The following is a 17,358-nucleotide window of genomic DNA, read 5'->3' on the forward strand; positions in this document are numbered from 1 at the left end:
CATTCAAAAGCCTTGTTCTTTGAAATCTGTATTTTTCCACTACTGTGAACAATTAATTCTGTGTATTTAAAGAGCTTTCCCTCCCTCCTCAGACAACTCATAATCAAAGCATGTAGGGCCAGATCCTTAAAGGTATTTAAGCAACTACCTTTCATTGATTTCAATGAGAGTTAGGTACCTAAATATCTTTGAGGATCTGGGCCTTAGAGCCAATATTTGACCCACTGATACCTTTAAATTTGGAGGAACTAATAAGCTTCACACACAAGGCATTTAATTGATTTTTTTTCTCCCAGCATGCCTTTCTGGTGACTTTCCCTTTAAATTTGGCAGAGAGAAGCTGCTGCAGCTCTAAAGTGGCCATTTTGTAAGAGATGTGTGTTTGCTATTTCTTCCCAGCAAGATGGTAAGTTTTCTTATCCCATTATGTTTTTCTTTTCTTATGGTGGAATAGATGGCACATTCTCAAAATCCCTTTGCAGAAGCAATATTGTTAAATTCCTTTTACAAATAGAAAAATGGTGTGACAGAGGTTAAGTGACTTACCTACGGTCACATAAGAAATCTGCTGCATAGCTTTCTGATTTCCAGACAAGGGCCTGAACCAAAATACTATCTCTTTATATGATGAACCCACTCCCCACCAGTTTCTGAAAATCTCTCAAGTTGAATGTGGATGTTATCATTCTTACAGTAGCTCAAGAAGTAATGATAGGACCCATCTTCTCAAAGGTGTCTTTGCAGGATTCAGTGTCATTTCTTCTGACTCTTACAAGAGACTGGAGTACTTGTGACTATCTGCATTAATGAATGTTTCCTTTGTGAGACAAATGCTTTCCCATGGATTGCAGTAAATTCTATTTGTAGCCACAGCGTTTATGAAAAGAAAATCAGCAGAGGATGTAGAAGCAAAAATGTGTGTACTAGCAGAAAAAAACATATGGGAAAACTAGATGATGGCTTTGCAGTGGAAGTATTAGGAAGGAACTCCTGTAGTTTTCATTCTTTGGCAAAAGCTTTTTGAGGTAGAAGTGTTCTTGTCTGAGTCTGGTAAATTCAACACCTGTTCAAATATGTCGTCTCGCTGTGCTCTGTTACAGACCTACAGGAAGAACAGGAGAAGCAGTACTCTGTTGTGGCCTTGACACACCTATTTTGGGATGGTGAGACCCAGAAGATCTGCACAATAGCCTAGCAACCAGACTAGATCTTCTAGTAGTGCTTCTCCCCATCCCTAGCACACTGCAACAAGCACAGTAGAATTCACAAGGCTGTTCTGTTTCAGAAAGAACTGTCTGGAAACAATATTTTTTCTGTGAAAAATGTTGGTGAAAATTATTTTTGCTAATGGCTTAACCAAAACTTTTCAGACTTAAAAATAAACAACCTGCCCTCCCCAAAGAGCCCATACAGCACCGCCTCTGCCTCTAAACTAAAAATGGCTGGTGTTAGCAGATTTTCAATTTTCTAACAAAAATCAGAATTTTTTGATGAAAATTAACATATTTTTGTTTCAAAATATGTGCATCTTGCTGAAAAACCAAATTCTGTTAAAAAATGTTTTTTGTGAAAAGTTTTTGACCAACTCTAGTTCCAATGTAAGAGTTAGTGAAGGAAAAGTTTGTGTGAACAAAGGATTAGTGCTATGTATTGTTCTCCACACTGAGTAGAAGTAAGTCTCATATTCTTTGCATGTCCTCCCCATTACTTTATCTCAGGAGTATATAAGAGGGTTGGGAAATGGGCAGAGACTGGAACTATGGAGGACAAATGGCCATAAGTGCAGCCCCCAGCCTGGTAAAAAGGGAACTTAGCTACTCTTCCACATAGGCCTTATGCTAGCTATTTGCCAGGAGTAACTTGGTGACCACATTGCAAAGCTTTCATTAATTCTGCACTGAGTTCCTCTTGGTCCCTGTCCTGCTCATTGCTTTTTACATTGTGCCTATATATGTGCAACCTGTACCTCTATGATGATACGGTCAAACCCTTTCAGTGGTAACACAGCAGAATTCCAGTTGGGATTGTACAGTCCTTGAGGCACAAAAATGATCCAAAACAGCACAGACGTAGGTATATGATTATGGAAAGCAAACACAAAAGACTTCAGAGATTATATAGTGGGTTTATTTTTAAAATTGTATTTAAAGATCATACTGTATCTGAGTAGGTTAAAAAAAGCAATACAAAAGAGAAGAGAAATAGACAAAAATCCTACATTTAATTTTTTGTACTTGAGACTGGAAGAGTATTACAGTGTTTCACTGCATTCTTAGCCACCCTCGAACCCCTTCTCTCACTCCCCCAGCTACTCTCAGAAAATTTCAGGAAAGACAGCATAATTTGTGGGGTTTGTCTGTATGGAGATTCTTTTCAGTCTTTTTTCAATTTCTCTGTTTCAGCCTTGTGTGTGTGTGCATGCATTACCAACAGCAATTTGCTTCGGCATCTTGTTGTAAAGCCATATAAAGAGTGCTTCCCTTGTCATGCTCATGCATGCTTTAATATGGAGGCTTTATCAGGAAGCTGTTTGTCAGACACCCTATTAGGAGATATTGTGAGAGTAATCAAAGCCAAAGAGCTAAAATTATTCCCTCTCAACCTGTACCCACACTCAGCAAGGTGACATTTTGCCTACTTTAAAAAGATGGCCGGCTCCTTGGCTTTTAGGATATGAATATATTTTTCCTTTTTTAGGTTCATATTTAAAGACCAAAGTAATTGGCCGAAATTCTTTATTTTTTACATGCATTAAAAATCCTTCCTAAAAGGATTGTGTTTTAAAACTCTGTGTAGAACTAAAGTTCCTTGCAAATATGTGGTTTATTTTAACATAAATGTTTAATACAAACAAATCTAATTAATAATATTCTGCTAACTTCATTATATGATCATATTTCTGTGACTTTGTATGGGGGTAGGGGGAAAAAGGAAGGGAGAATGTTTGTGCAACATTTATGTGAAACCTGGAAGATCTATTTGTCTGTTATGGGGGTTAAGGGTTCTTTTTCAGTTTTCATCAAACTTAATTCACCCAAAATTCCATCTAGCAGTGGTCTTGGAGATGCTGCATTTCTGAGATTTATATGGAAGTTCTGAGAAGAAGGGAAGGTTTTTTTGTATCCCTTATAAAATGGCAAAGGGAAATGGTATCCTGTGAGAAGAGCCTCTAGGAGAGGAACGAGCAAGAGAGATGAAGAGTGGAAATATCGACAGGAGGCTGGGAGCCGGGTCTGATTTTTAAAGCATGGTCTGAGATGCCTCTGTGGATATGTCTAATCTGCAGTTAAAAACCCATAGCTTGCTCATGCCAGATGACTTGGGCTCACAGGACCTGGGCTAAGGGGCTGTTTAATTGCAGTGCAGCTGTTCAGGCTTGGGTTGGAGCCCAGGCTCTAGGACCCTGCAAGGGTCCCATACACAGCAATTAAACAGATCCTTAGCCCAAGCCCTCAAGCCTGAATCAGCTGACATGGACCAGCCACAGGTGTCTAATTGCAGTGTAGACATACCCTATGTGAACTATGTTGGGAACCATTTGTGAACAGAAGGACTTCTTTAATATCACAGTTTTTCACAAAAAATGTTTGTCACACATTGAATTCCATTTTTAGTAGCTGTGTGAAGGTGCTCCTGGATGTCATTATTTCCTTTGACTCTCCTCCACCTTCTAAGAATCTGGTCACTGTGACCGTTTGTGCATTGAGATGGACTGGATTAGCTCTCTCCAGAGAGATTTGTGCCACACTCTTGTAGCTACAGGTGGTCTCTATAGAGTGATGCAAAGCTGTCCCTATTCCCTAGACTCATGATTCCTATCCCCTAATTACCTGAACAGAAAGGAACTAAAATCAGAATCGGAACTCAGAACCCCCAGCTAGCGAGTATATTGCACTGCCACTCAACCACTGGGCCAGCCACTTATATTTTTAGAAATAAATTTCTAACTATGTTTAGCTCTTGATGACACCAGAATGCCAAAGCAGCTGCTGTACCTGAACTGAAAGTTCACACACGAGGCAGCCAGAAGGATGCTTTAAGGACACACTGAAGCATAACTTGAAGCAGTGCAGCATTGATGTTGACAGCTAGGAGGCATCACTGAGAGAGAAATCACACCTACAAGTAGCAGTCAAGGGGGTTATTCTATTTAAGAAGAATCACCATATGGATCTTGAGGTACAGAGGCTGAATCATAAACAGCAGCATATTCAGCAGGCTCTGACTGTAATCAGGCGTCGAGCTATATATTCAAAGCGGAAAGGACCGCCACTCATGCATTGGCCGTTTTAGCTCGTTCACACTCACAAGATGTAATACAGTTGTCAGTGTCTTCTTTGTCACAAAGGTAACAACAACAACTCTTGATACTGGGCTTGATGGACCTTTAGTCTGACCCAGTATGGCCATTCTTATGTTCCTATGATGACAGTTACATAAGTATAATATGTATCATTCTTCTCTTACTTACTTTGATGTAAATTAGGAGAAATTCTATTCAAGTGAATAGAGCTATGTTGCTATAAAACCACTGTGAGATCAGAATTGGTTTCTATGGACCAGATTTTGGCCCCCATGCTACCCCTATATTCTTCATGGGCAGCATATAGGGGCTATGAGGAGTGGCAATAAGTCAGAAGCAGCACAGGGCCAATGTAAGCGTATGGGACATGGCCAAGTTTAGGAAGGGATGTGCTTGTATTGCTTAGCATTGCAAGGATTCACTGCTGCAAGAGCAGCCTAATAGATAGTCTGGATTTATGGCTGCGTAAATTAGAGCTGCTTAAATTAGAGCAATCTTGAGGGATGATGCTGGCCCCTACAGTAGCTCAAAATCCACGAGGTGCAAAGGTGGGTGCCTCTGTCGAGCTGTACGCTCTGTGCTGAGCCTCCCAAGAAATACAACACAGGATCTAGCCTAGCGTGTTTTCTCCCTGAACAGATATAGTTGATTTGAGACAGGCACAACTGACCCACTATTTACGGTACTTGTTATTTAATGAGGTCAGCTTCCTTGTGAGCTCATCTCAAGGAATTATAGCAGCAGCTGTTAGAGCTGCTTTAGTGAAGGATCTACTGGAGGTTTCAAAAGCTTGTTTTTCTGCTAATAGCTTAGCAATAAGAGTTCAGTTTAGTCTGAAACTTGGCAAAATAAAACACATACAAATATTAAATGAATCAGCATATACTAGGCCTGATTCACCATGCCGTTACACCAGTTTTAGACCAGCATAACTCATTTAGTTTTAGTGGTATAAAGGAGTAGCACATTTGGCCGGTTGTCCGATTCCTCAAAAGATGTCCTTCCAATCAGGTAAATAATGCAGTTTGAAAAATCATCTAAATATGTATTTAGGGAAGGTACCTGTATATACCTGATAAAAAATGATAAGTCCTATGTTGTGGGGATTTTTTTGTCAGGTCCCTTTAAAGGCTTTTTTAGTGTGTTTAAATATAGCCCTAACTGAATTTAAATGACTCAAAAAGCATTTAAATGCTGTTAAGAGTCTGAAAAACTCAGAAGAGCATGAAAAATGACAGTCATACATCGTAAACTTGCACGTGGCCTCAGATAGTGAACAGATCTCAAAACAAGGTGGATTATCATTACTATGGTTGTATATGATTGTTTCCCCAGTGTGATAGGTGCTGTCCACATATGCCTGAATATATGATTTAAATAAAATAAAGATAGAAAAAGCATAGTGCTAATAAAAGATTTCGTGTTTGTTTATGGAATAAGAAAAACTATAGGGGTACATTTTTTACATTGATTTTTTTTTAGATGAATATAGAGAATTGGTGCTTCCTGATGCTTTTGGCCCCAATCCTGCATCCATTTACACATGTGAATAATCCCATTGAACTCATGAGACTACTGAAAGCTTTGCATGTGATTTGGAGCTTTTGGGTGCAACCACAATATTAATAACAACAGGCAAATACAATGCATTGCCCTTGTTCGGCAATCTGTTCTGTTCAAGCTGAGCCATGTTGATTTCAGTAGGACTCCATGATGGCATAAGAGCCCACTGTCACAACCCAATGGCCCCCTCCCTCAGGGGGTCCCCTGGGGAGATAGATCAGCATTGTATGTTGCTAACACTGTCACAGGCATTGCAGAGTATTCTGGGAAGGGTTAAAGGTGTGAGTGTAAGTGAAAGGTTCCTTTGCAGGTTGTAGAAGGCCGAAGAGGGAGGAGGAGAGAAGAGAATGGGTTAACTCAACAGTTCAGCTCAGCCTAAAGATAAGACGCTGGCACCAGTCCAAGGTCACTGCGCTGGAACAAACTCTCTGCAGCCAAGTAGCCTGCTGCTGCGTCCGTATCTCACCCAACCCCAGCTATCCGTGAGAAAAAAGAAAGAAGCCGGGCAGGACTGCAGAGATTGCAAAAACTAGGAGACAGCGAAGGCCAACGAGGGGGAAAACAAAGTCTTGCATCTCTAAAGCTGGTGTGTTTTGGGAAAGCTGAGGAAGCCACGGGGAACTGATACACAGAGCCTGGGGAACAAAGATCCCCGAAGAAGATGCTCCCAAGAGACCCCAGGGACTTAAAACCCTCCCGGGAGCTGAGGCAAATTGGAGATCAACAGCAGACCCTGGATGACCCGTGCATGGGACAAGAACTCCCGTCCACCCCACCCCCTCTTCTTCTTTCATTACACCCAGGCTTGGCCAGCCTTGGGTAGTGTAAGGGTGAGTATGAAAGTGGGTTAGGGCTTGAGGCACTAACGCTTTCTTCCTTCCTTTGAGTGATGTGGGGAAAGGAATCCCCAGCACTCTCTCTGCTGTTATTTTTTTATTTTATCAATAAAGCTTTAAAACTCAGTTACTTTGTGTGCTCCATCATCTCCTCCCCAAACAATCCTGTGGCCTCAGCCTGATCACCTGACGCCTCAGGCAGATTGGTAACAGAAATCTGTCACACCACCAGTGTGTATCAGATTGCTGGATTGGGCCTTAGGGACCAGGGGTGCTATTATAAAACCAGGCACCAGGTGGTTAGTTAAAGGTGGAGTTTTGATTTAACTCACATCTTTGCTGTTGTACATTTAGGATTCACACATATGGCTAAACCCACACATGAGTCTCAACATCTAGATGTTTGTTATTTAAATATACAGTAAGGTTTTATATTGTATGTGTGTTTTACAAGGCCTTGCCGCTTAAGAGGTTATTTATATATATATCTCACACACACAAATGCTGACTTCCCCCCACCACACACACATTTTCATACTTTGATTCTGCTTCTGCACCATTTTGAAGTCATGTTGGCATAAAACTGGTGTAAAAAGAAGAACCAGGCCTCTTATTTATAACATTTATCCTTCACAGCACCATCAAAATAATAAATTGGTGCATTTGAGCATTACATGGCAATTAAGTTTTTTTCTCAGAAGACTGTCTCTTAAACAAGAGGGAAGAAGCATGATGATTATTCTGCACACATGACACTCATATCATGGATAACATGCATCACTCATGACAAAATGCATTACATACCTACATTCCTCTGCAGTGACTCTCAGTTGGACAGAAGTATCAGATCTCACCGTAAATTCTTCCTTTCCTTCATTAACCTGGGGCCCTTTAATAAACACTAGGGTTTTATAACCGCAAAAATCAGGGATTGAACTGCTGAATAAATTTGTCATGAAATGCATGAGTTCTTTTTCTTTAACAGATTTGTGCGGGGAACTTTATTTTTAAAATGTGTGTTCCCTAGTTTACATGTGACACATTTTAATTTTCCCTTTGCATAAAGTTAGGAAATATGCCTGAAAGGAAAGCATAAACTCTGCCTTGGTGGCTGTTCGCGGTACTACTGTGTAGTCCCAACGCATTGCTGTGTAGAATTCCAAGGCATTCTCAATGCATTTCAGTGACCTTGTAGAATACCTCTCCAAGACAGAAGAACCATTTAGCTTGATTTGTTTTATGCACTGAACTACATTATTATACCCATCCTCAGTGGGGTTCAAGGTTAAGCTTTTCAGGATTTCTCTGGGAAAGTATCTTTTTAAGTGAGTTGGCTGCTGAAAATTAATATCATGTCACACTTTTTCATTTCTCCTTTCTACAATTACTAATGTATTTGTCGAAGGAAACTTGCTTCTATTCTGCTGGATACAGATAATGCTTAAATGTTGTGCCCTGAAATGCTGACCTGTTATTTTCAGTTTGCTTCTGTTAATGCATGATGCTATGATCTATTAGGGGAAGTGAACTCTCCCTTTTGTTGTTTGGGAAAAATATGAAACTGAATACAATATGTCAAACTTGGATAAATATGTTTTTTCATAATAACCAAAGCCCTTCTCCCACTAACACTTCGGAAATTTGAAGCCAATGGAACTATGAGTGTAAAGTTATTGATGTGCATAAGTGTTTGTATGGTGGGGCTCGAGTGCTAATAAAGAAATAATGAGGACCGAGGACTCTTGGATCAGCAAATATCTGTATGTGCTAGTGAAGGTAACTAGTGATTATATGATTCTCCTATTATCTACGAATGACTTTTATGTATTCCATTATTTGTAAATACTTATTTAGAAGCTGTGGCTGGGGGAGGGGCAGTTTCTCTACTATGTTGTTCTTTTCCATCCAGCAATCATAGATACATTTACTCTTCATCTGTAGCAAAAGCCAACATGATTTTGTGTTGTTTACTTCCTTGTCTCTACAGCTGTCATTGTGATGTCAGCAGGAAAGTGAACTGCTGTGACAATGAGTATTTGTTAGTTAGCTATTTCTGCACAGTCAGCAGAGCATGTAAATATTTTAGATTTTTTTTATTTTATTGCTGTAAATCATACAATGCATAGATTCATAGAGATAGGTTCATTATAAACTCCAGTACATAATTGGTGTCTTAGTTGTGGTAGGTTTTTTTGTGTGCAAATCGTATGGATTAAAATATCTGCATAACATATATGTTTATGCATAGCCTTATACATCCTTTAAATCCCTCCTGAAAACTCATCTCTCTCATTTTGCTTTCCTTCACTAGTCTGCCCTAGCACTCTCTCTTACCATTCTAACACCTGATCAGTAATTGCTGCATTGTATTGGTCTTGTTTAGATTATAAACTTCAAAATAGGAATATATATTCCTACCTCTTTGCAAATCAGCAGAGCATGTCAGGCACAATGGGCAGATCTTGCCTTCTGCCATATGGCCATATAAAGTCTAGGGGGAGCCAGGGTAGTAACATTATAGTAAGGGATGGGGTGCTGGGAATCCATGCATAGGGACCATATATTCTGTGTGCCATGCAGCTGTGCTCCATGAAGAATCCCTGTGCCTCAATACAAAGAGTATGAGGATGGAGGAGAAGAAGTTGTAAAGGAGCTTTGGAAGACTAGTGAAGGAACTGGAACCTTTACTTGGAGTTTATACAAATGCCATTGAAGTCAATGGAGTCCTTCCATGAAATCAATGGGCTTTGGATCAGGACCATGGGGAATGCATCACCTTTAGAGGCTACTGAAGCCCTCAGAGCACCTTAGTAGCCTGTAGAAGAAGTATTTCTTTCCATGGTGGAATCTGATTAGGACTGATATATATATGGGTTCCTATTTCCTGTCATATTGTATTGCGGTTATATGGTTTTCCTCTTTTATGAAGATGATGACTTGCCCATTTTGTGCAGCCCAGCAGTAAAGTAAGTTCATGTGGTAAGATGTAGATCACCATGTACAAAATGGGAAATATATGAAGGTAACATCTGTAATTAAAAGTCGCTCACTCTTGCAACGGAGTCTGTGTCTAGGCTCACTCCTGAGAGAGAGAACATTTTGAGAGAGAAGTGGCATGATATGGTAATTAACTGATTTTTTGGTTCTCTGGCACTTCCAAAAATTGGGGGTGAGGGGGGAATCAGTTTGGGCTGAACTGAAACTGGAAGTGTCTGGAATGTTTGGTGAATTGAAGAATTTTTGTTAAAAAAAGCAAAGGAAATGAAGGGCTACATTCACAGAAGAGGAGGAAGAGATGGTGCCCCTCCTTATAACTTTTAGTCTAGTGGTTAGAGCACTCACCTGGCACGTGGAAGACCCAAGTTTGCATCCCTGCTCTAGAGCAGGGAACATTGAACCTCCAGTGTGAGTGTCCTAACCACCAGACTATGCCATTTTGGGAGGGGTCTTTCTCAATCTCTCCTGTTGAAGCTGTTTCACCTTGTATCAAATACTTGAAGAGTCCTTGGGCTAGAGAGAGAGTGATTGAGTGAGAGTAACTCTATCTCCTGGTAGGGTGTCAACCTAGGAGGGGAACATCTGGGTTGCAGTCCCTATTCCAATGAATATTTATTTATACAAAGTGGAACAGGAGAGATTGAGAGAGACCCACCCCAGAATGCCCCATAGCTCAGTTATTAGGGCCATGGCCATTCCTAGGAGACTGCAGGGCCTGGGACATAGGCACCGAGTTTCCAATAGGATGGGGAGTGCTCCCCCAACCTCTGCCGAGGCCCTGCCCAGGCCCTGCCCCTTCCCCCAAGGTCCCACCCCTGCCCTGCCTCTTCCCACCCTGACCCTGCCTCTTCCCCACCTCTTCCCTGCCCCGTCTCTTCCCCTCCCCTGAGCATGCTCCATCCTCGCTCCTCCCCACCAGCGCCTCCTGATGCCGCAAAACATCTGATCCATGGCAGGTGGTAGGTGCTGAGAGGGAGGGAGAAGCGCTGATAGGCAGGGCCCCCTGGGGAGCAGGAGGTGCTGGGGGGAGGGGTAGGTTGGTAGGGGGGGCTCTTCCTCCCCCCCGCCCGGCTGCCACTCGTTTCCCCCTTCACCTCCTCGCCCTCCTGCCTCACCTCCCTGCCCACCTCCTCATGGCGGTTGCCCCGATTCTCTGTACCCAAGGGACAGCTCTGATTAGGGCATTCACCTAGGTTGGGGAAACCTATTCTTATTCTATATAGGCTTTTATACTGTACTCATCAGCATAGTATATGAGCACCTTACAGTAGGGCATTAAGCCACATGACCACACATCCAGCACATGCTGTTTGATCTCTCCTCCCCAGATGAAGAAGCAAGCGCAGTGGAGTGTCTTGTTTGGATAGTGTGTGTTGTTTTTATTTATTAATTTAAATCTACCTGTCACTGTGAGTATGTTGGAAAAGGCAAGGTCAAAGGAGTATGCCCTGTACTTGGAGCAGAAAGTGGTGAGGTTTGTGATGGTCCTTCATTATTGGGGTTGTTTATTCCATAGTCTCACAGAACCCATGAAGAAGGTTCTATCTCTCGCTCAGATCAGCTGGGTTCCAGTCTATGCTACAGATTAGGGATCTGAACCTGGGTCTCCTACATCCCAGGTGAATGTCCTAATCATTGGGATAAAAATGACAAGGAATGGCACCACCACTACTTCCTCCTGCTCCTCTTTTTTTTGGGGGGGGGGGAGGGGAGAGGAGAAATGGTGCCTAAATTCCTTTGTGAATCTACTCCCCAAAATCAAATGTTTTATACTCATAGTGTTGAAATAATTCATTTTGACATTATCAAAAAAATTGTTTTGATTAAAACAATTTGCCAAAATTGATACAAATTCACAAAATGTTTTGGTCAACCTGGTTTTACTTTGAGATTGTGGTTCAACAACAACAATATTGCTAAAATACTGAAAACCACACAAAGGTACAGTGCCTATTTATTGCACATGTATTGTTAATTTGGTATGTAAATCCTCTACATTATTTAGAAAATAAGATGTAAGTGGGATGTTTTCAATTTAGTTTCTTCCACAGTCTTCATTTGTGACATTGGCCACATTCTGCAAAAGCAGAGCTTAGCGGGGCAGTAAAAATATCTTATTCTCCCTATCCCAGCCGCATATTCCAGACATGCATTGACTGGAATAGGGTAGCAAAAACCTCTTTGTTTGCTCTTTGCTTAGTTTGCGGTTTCTGATAATTCAACTGACTAATCTGTTACCAAACCCATGATCTTAAATTGATTTATGGGAAGAAAAGGCAAATGCAAGGTTGTCATGTCTTGTAAATTATTTTAGAAGATTCCAAAATATTTCTAGAGGCTCTGTGAAACATTTTAGAAGCTATGAACTTTAAAAAAAAGCAATAGGGTGTTTTAAAGGAAAAATGAATCATAGTGCAATTAAAATAAATGTTTGTGAATCTAAATAACACTAGTCTGAGAAGACTACTTTATATTTCTTATTCAAAGATAAACTACATATTTAATCTAATCAGAAATTAGAGATTTCTGATTTATCTGAAATTTGGAATGTCTCCTAACTGAGATGTACAACATGAAAAGAAACCAAAATTGACTTACAGCCTTTTGGTTGTGGGAATTCTTAATTCTCGGGACAGAGGGTGGGTGGGAGCTCTTTACCACCTCAAAAAATTCATTTTTTGATTCAACATATGTTCCTACCATTCCAACTAATATACTTATATTTTAAAAAGAGATAATCTCAGTAATTTTCAATGGCAGTGAGGTATTCCACAAGGATTCTTGAAGGCTCTTACATAGGTTAGGTATGTTGTCTTCTTATCCACCTTATAATTGGCATTGGAATCTTGGATGTTTTCATCATTGGGAATTTGGCTTCATATTTGTCTCTGTAAGACAATTCCTATTTGCTCATGTTTATGACTCTAGGCCTTACTCCTGCAAATGATAATATCTGAATCAGAGAGCATGAATAAGTGTATCTGAGGTATGGAATGGAAAAATGAAGCATCCTAGATTTAGCCCGTTGCTGCTAAAAGCAAAATCTAAAATATTTCCAAAAGTCTGAGGTTAATCTTTCCATTACCTTTCCTTTAGGTCTACTGGTGGATTCCTCTGCACATAGGTGCATGGAACAGGACAGTTTCTTTTTGTCTACAAGAGCCTGGTCTTATATGGAAGTGCCTGCAGTTTTGATTCCAAAAATGTCAGTGATGAGTTTCCGTCTCTACAGATGCCAGGCAATGTGATACCACCTGCCCAAGTTATTCTTCCTAGGCAGCCAAATCAGAGCAACAGGTGAAAAGTGGTAACAATTGAGAAGAGATAAAGAGCGCTTGTGCAAAATATCAAAGAAATCATTAAGGGGGAAAATAGTGATGTACACTGAAGATGGTGAGCTTACTGATAGCTGCAGGCAATTAAAGGATTTCATGACTCATATACTATCAATTTGTTTTTCATGACTCAGTTTTTAATCCAAAAGACATAGTCATTAAATCATTTGAATTTACCGTTAGAAGCATTTTTATTGGACAATCTACAGCGGTAAATTGATTGAGCAGTGAAACGTGACACTTCTGCAGGTGAGATTATCAAGAGATAACTGCACCCCCAGGACAGAAGGTGCATCTGGGTGTCCCTGCTTCTCTCAGAATTGTGATTGCTGCATGATGATAAATATATAATTACCTCCTATTGTTGCCTAATGTCTTAATGAAATTTGTTCAGTGCCTAAATATAAAGGCATTAGCCTGTTTGTGGACTAGACAGGAATGACTAGTTAATATTTGGCTATATGACATTTTTAAAAGATAGAAACCAGTACTGCATAGTGAAATACTAAGTGATCTTTCTGACTGGAATTTCAGGTTGGTCTATACAATTTTTCTACTTCAAGTAACCTATAAATACTCGACTGGCTTTCTTTAAAGAATCCAGTTTATTGTTGATTTCAAGCTCAAGCAATACCTTATGGGCAATGAGGTAAGAAAGAAGGTGAAAAAGCAGTATGGGAAAAATGTAATAGTTCTTGAATATATTGTTGCTGAACCAAATGGCCAAGTTTAAAAATATAGCACAGTGGATGTCTCCACAAAGCAATTAACAGAACTGTTGTGTCTGCAAAATCCTGCAATGTGCATGCCAAAGGTGCCCCTGTATGCACATGGCTCATAAGTTTGTGCGTGCATAATGGGTGCATTGTTTTATGTGGATACAGCCATTGTGTCCATCTTTGACAATGTCTCCACATCATTTGTGCTGTGTGAAGTGGAGTGCTTTCAGATGTGGAGAGTGTGGAGTAAAAATCACACTGAATTCTGTTTGGTCTTCACCACTCAATTCTTTGGAAAAATACTTTCCTTTTCTCCCCCAGACCTTCTCTCCACCTTTCTAAGTTTGGTAGAGGACACCACTGCCCTCTTTCCTCACCCTGAATTGATAGTATTTCATAAGTCATGGCAGTCAGAGAACATATAAAAAGTACTTTTCTTTTTTTAATAAAAAAAGTTAGATACCAGTTTCCTCACTAAGATTCATTCCTCTGGCAGCTGTTACTCTAATGATATGTTACTGCAATACAATTTCAGAGAGACACTGCTCTGCTGAGATATTATTGAACATCACCAGGGCCCTGTCCATCTGGAGATACCCCAAAGTAATAGGTCAGAGTGATGGATGAAGAAAAGTGAACCTTGAAAAGTGATGGAGTAAGAGAGGACAAGAAATTCAGTTTGTTTTATTTTAAAATGGCTTTACGCATGCAGACATAATTTAAACTTTCTGATTGGCTGGCCCTTACATCATATCCATCTATATAATGCCTGTACATGAATGGCTTGCACTATTTTCCTTATTTTTATATATAAATTCCATCTCCTAACAGCAATATGTAATAAGACACTCCTGGCAAGACATTTCAAGAAGATTGTTGCATTTCTTGGGTGGTTAAGTCACTTGACTTTCTGCTTCTTGCCTTCTAACACTACTCAAGGCATGCTATAATTACCCAGTAATGTACTGCCTGTCATATTTTATTGCTTAATTGAAATACACACACATCTGAGAAAACTCTAATTATGCACAGATTTCTAAAGCCAATTTAAAATAAAACATACTGGATCTTCTCTCCAGAACCCTTTTATTCTAGCCATTACTTTGACCTATTGTTTTCTAATGCTTTATTTCCCTCCATATCAACAAAGTTAGGAGATCTAGGGAACCCTGATGCTTGAAATAGCTTTTAAAAGGTCTGAATTCCTCTCTCACTTGAACTACTGCTGTATTCCTTACCTGTGTAAATCAGCCCCCCTATTTGTAATATAGGGATAGTACATAATATTTTTGTGCATCATTTGTGTTTATTGTGGTACATAATGACTCTCATTGTCTGTTTCTTTGCAATAAGAAAGGTCAGCATATAAATGGAAGATGCCTATTTTGTGTAATGATACTATATTCCACTGAATTTACTGATTTGCTTATGCTCCTCTGTTCAATGTGTTTTGCCTTTGCATAACATCTATTAAAATCAGTGCCTCCTAAAGAGCAGAGCTATCTATCCATCTTAGGTATTTCTAAGAAGCCTATCATGTTAGTATCTAAGAGCTGGAGATAAAATATTTCCAAGTTCTCTCTCCTTTAGTGAGAGCCTTGGTAATAAAGATTATTTCTTTGTTAGCAGCAAGGCAACACGACAGGCCTCAAGACCTTAGACACACAATATACCTAATTCCTTGTGCTGCAGAGAAAAATCTTCATCGTCAGTCACACATCATGCTTTATTGCTTCAGTGCAAAAACCCTACACTTTTAGTTAATTTAATAACTCAGTCTAGCTCTTACATTGACAAAACATTATTAGCTACCTTAATAAAGAAAAATGTGACAGGAATCAATATGAATTAGATAAATGTTATTTCCACACAGTGATAAGAAACCATCAATGGCAGAGTCATAAAAGGATTCACATTTGAGCCATTTTTATAACACTTTAGAGCTGGATAGATGGAAGAACAACCCCAGTTTCCCCAAGTGCAATGGAAGCAATGAATACTTTCATATAGTTGAGACAATTAAAGTTGGGTTCAGATTTTTACCAAAAGCACGGATTCAGCTTCTCTACTTTATATGAAGAATACAGTGTATCTTCCAGAAATGCAGTGACTAATCTGAGTAAATAATTAGTCTTCTGAGGATTTTCAAGTACATTTCTTACTTAATTTGAGTTAAAATGAATTAAAATGGGACTTTTTAAGAAACAATTCCCTAGTATCTCCCCTTTTTTGCTCCTTTTGATAACAAATGGCTAATTTATTATTGTTTACATTTTCCATGTAGTAAGAGCTTATTGTCATGTTGCAAGAAAATAATCACAGTATATTTAAGAATGACATGGAGTGAGATAGTTAATGGATGGTGTGTTTATAACCTGGTTATTGTCTGTCATTTACAGAAATGAGGAATTATGCAAACTAAGGTTGTAAGACATTGGTATAAAGTCTCCAGCTTTCTGCACTTTCTGTCTTAACTGGTGTGTGAATGAATGAATGAATGAATATGGGAGTATTACTGGAACTTGAATTAATCTGGATTTATTAACCCAAGTTTTACTTATTACTGGTCCATTAAGATTTCAAGCAATATAAGTCCTTGTCATAGGTTTGCCTTCAAACCACATCTGTTGTACAAACAAATCAGGGCTGGTTGGGAAATAAGAATTCCATTTCATGAAAATTTTTGAGGTTTCAGAATTTGTTTTCATTCTACCCTGGAATAAAACTGCAACTTTAAAAAAAAGTGTGTGAAAAGAGAGCGCTTCACAGCCAAGATCCCAGTGGCAGGGCACTCACTTAGAATGTGGGAGAGCCCATGTTCAGGTCCTTGCTCTGCCTTATTCAGAGCAAGAACTTGAAGGTGGGTCTCCCACATCCCAGGTGAGACCCCTGGTTGCAGGACTATGGGAAATTTAGGGGTTTTGCACTCTCTGATTTTGACCAGAAATTCCATCCTGGACCTGAGAAATCTTCCCAACCTTATCTGTGATTGTTGAAACCAATTGATTACCTCCCAAGGTTTCAGGTTCAATAACATTTTCTGATGAAAAATCACTGCAGTGAAAAATTCTAGACCAGATCTAAAACTGATGCAATTTGGCATGCTTGGCAGTCACTGCTCCAGAGGAACGTGGGACAAGGAACCAGCAAGGGTTGTTCAGGTCATCATGGAAGCATACTGTCAGAGTTGTGTGGAGGAAGCTTCCCTTGCTCCTGCCTGCACTTTAGCTAGTGCTTTCAGTTGCTCAGTTTCATGAGTGCCAGATCCAAGGGTTTGGGTCTGTGGTCACCTATGTAAATTGGTGAGGCTTTTTATCCAACATTTCCCAGGAAAGGGGGGGGGTGCAAGTGTTGGGAGGATTGTTGTACAACAACAGCAACCAAAGGAGATTAAGAGGGGGAGGGAATGCAGCTAATCCACTCTTCTCTAGTTTTGCTGTGCACGCTAAAGCTTCCATAGATTTGCTTCAAACTGTAAATTCTACCCTCAACACTCTTGTCAGGGTTTCTCCCCCACTCTGAACGCTAGGGTACAGATGTGGGGACCTGCATGAAAACCTCCTAAGCTTATCTTTACCAACTTAGGTCAAAAAGTTCCCCAAGGT

At 39.9% G+C, this 17,358-nt stretch overlaps 1 long non-coding RNA gene across 1 annotated transcript; it reads left to right on the top strand.

Annotated features, from left to right (window-relative positions):
• Positions 1-1,099: 1,099 nt before the first annotated feature.
• On the top strand, positions 1,100-17,044 carry LOC142072147 (uncharacterized). The gene is made up of 3 exons (XR_012668479.1): positions 1,100-1,163; positions 6,177-6,696; positions 12,796-17,044. It is a non-coding gene; the product is annotated as an uncharacterized LOC142072147 (long non-coding RNA).
• Positions 17,045-17,358: the final 314 nt, after the last annotated feature.

The sequence above is a fragment of the Caretta caretta genome, chromosome 5 (genome assembly GCF_965140235.1).
Source record: "Caretta caretta isolate rCarCar2 chromosome 5, rCarCar1.hap1, whole genome shotgun sequence".
NCBI lineage: Eukaryota > Metazoa > Chordata > Testudines > Cheloniidae > Caretta > Caretta caretta.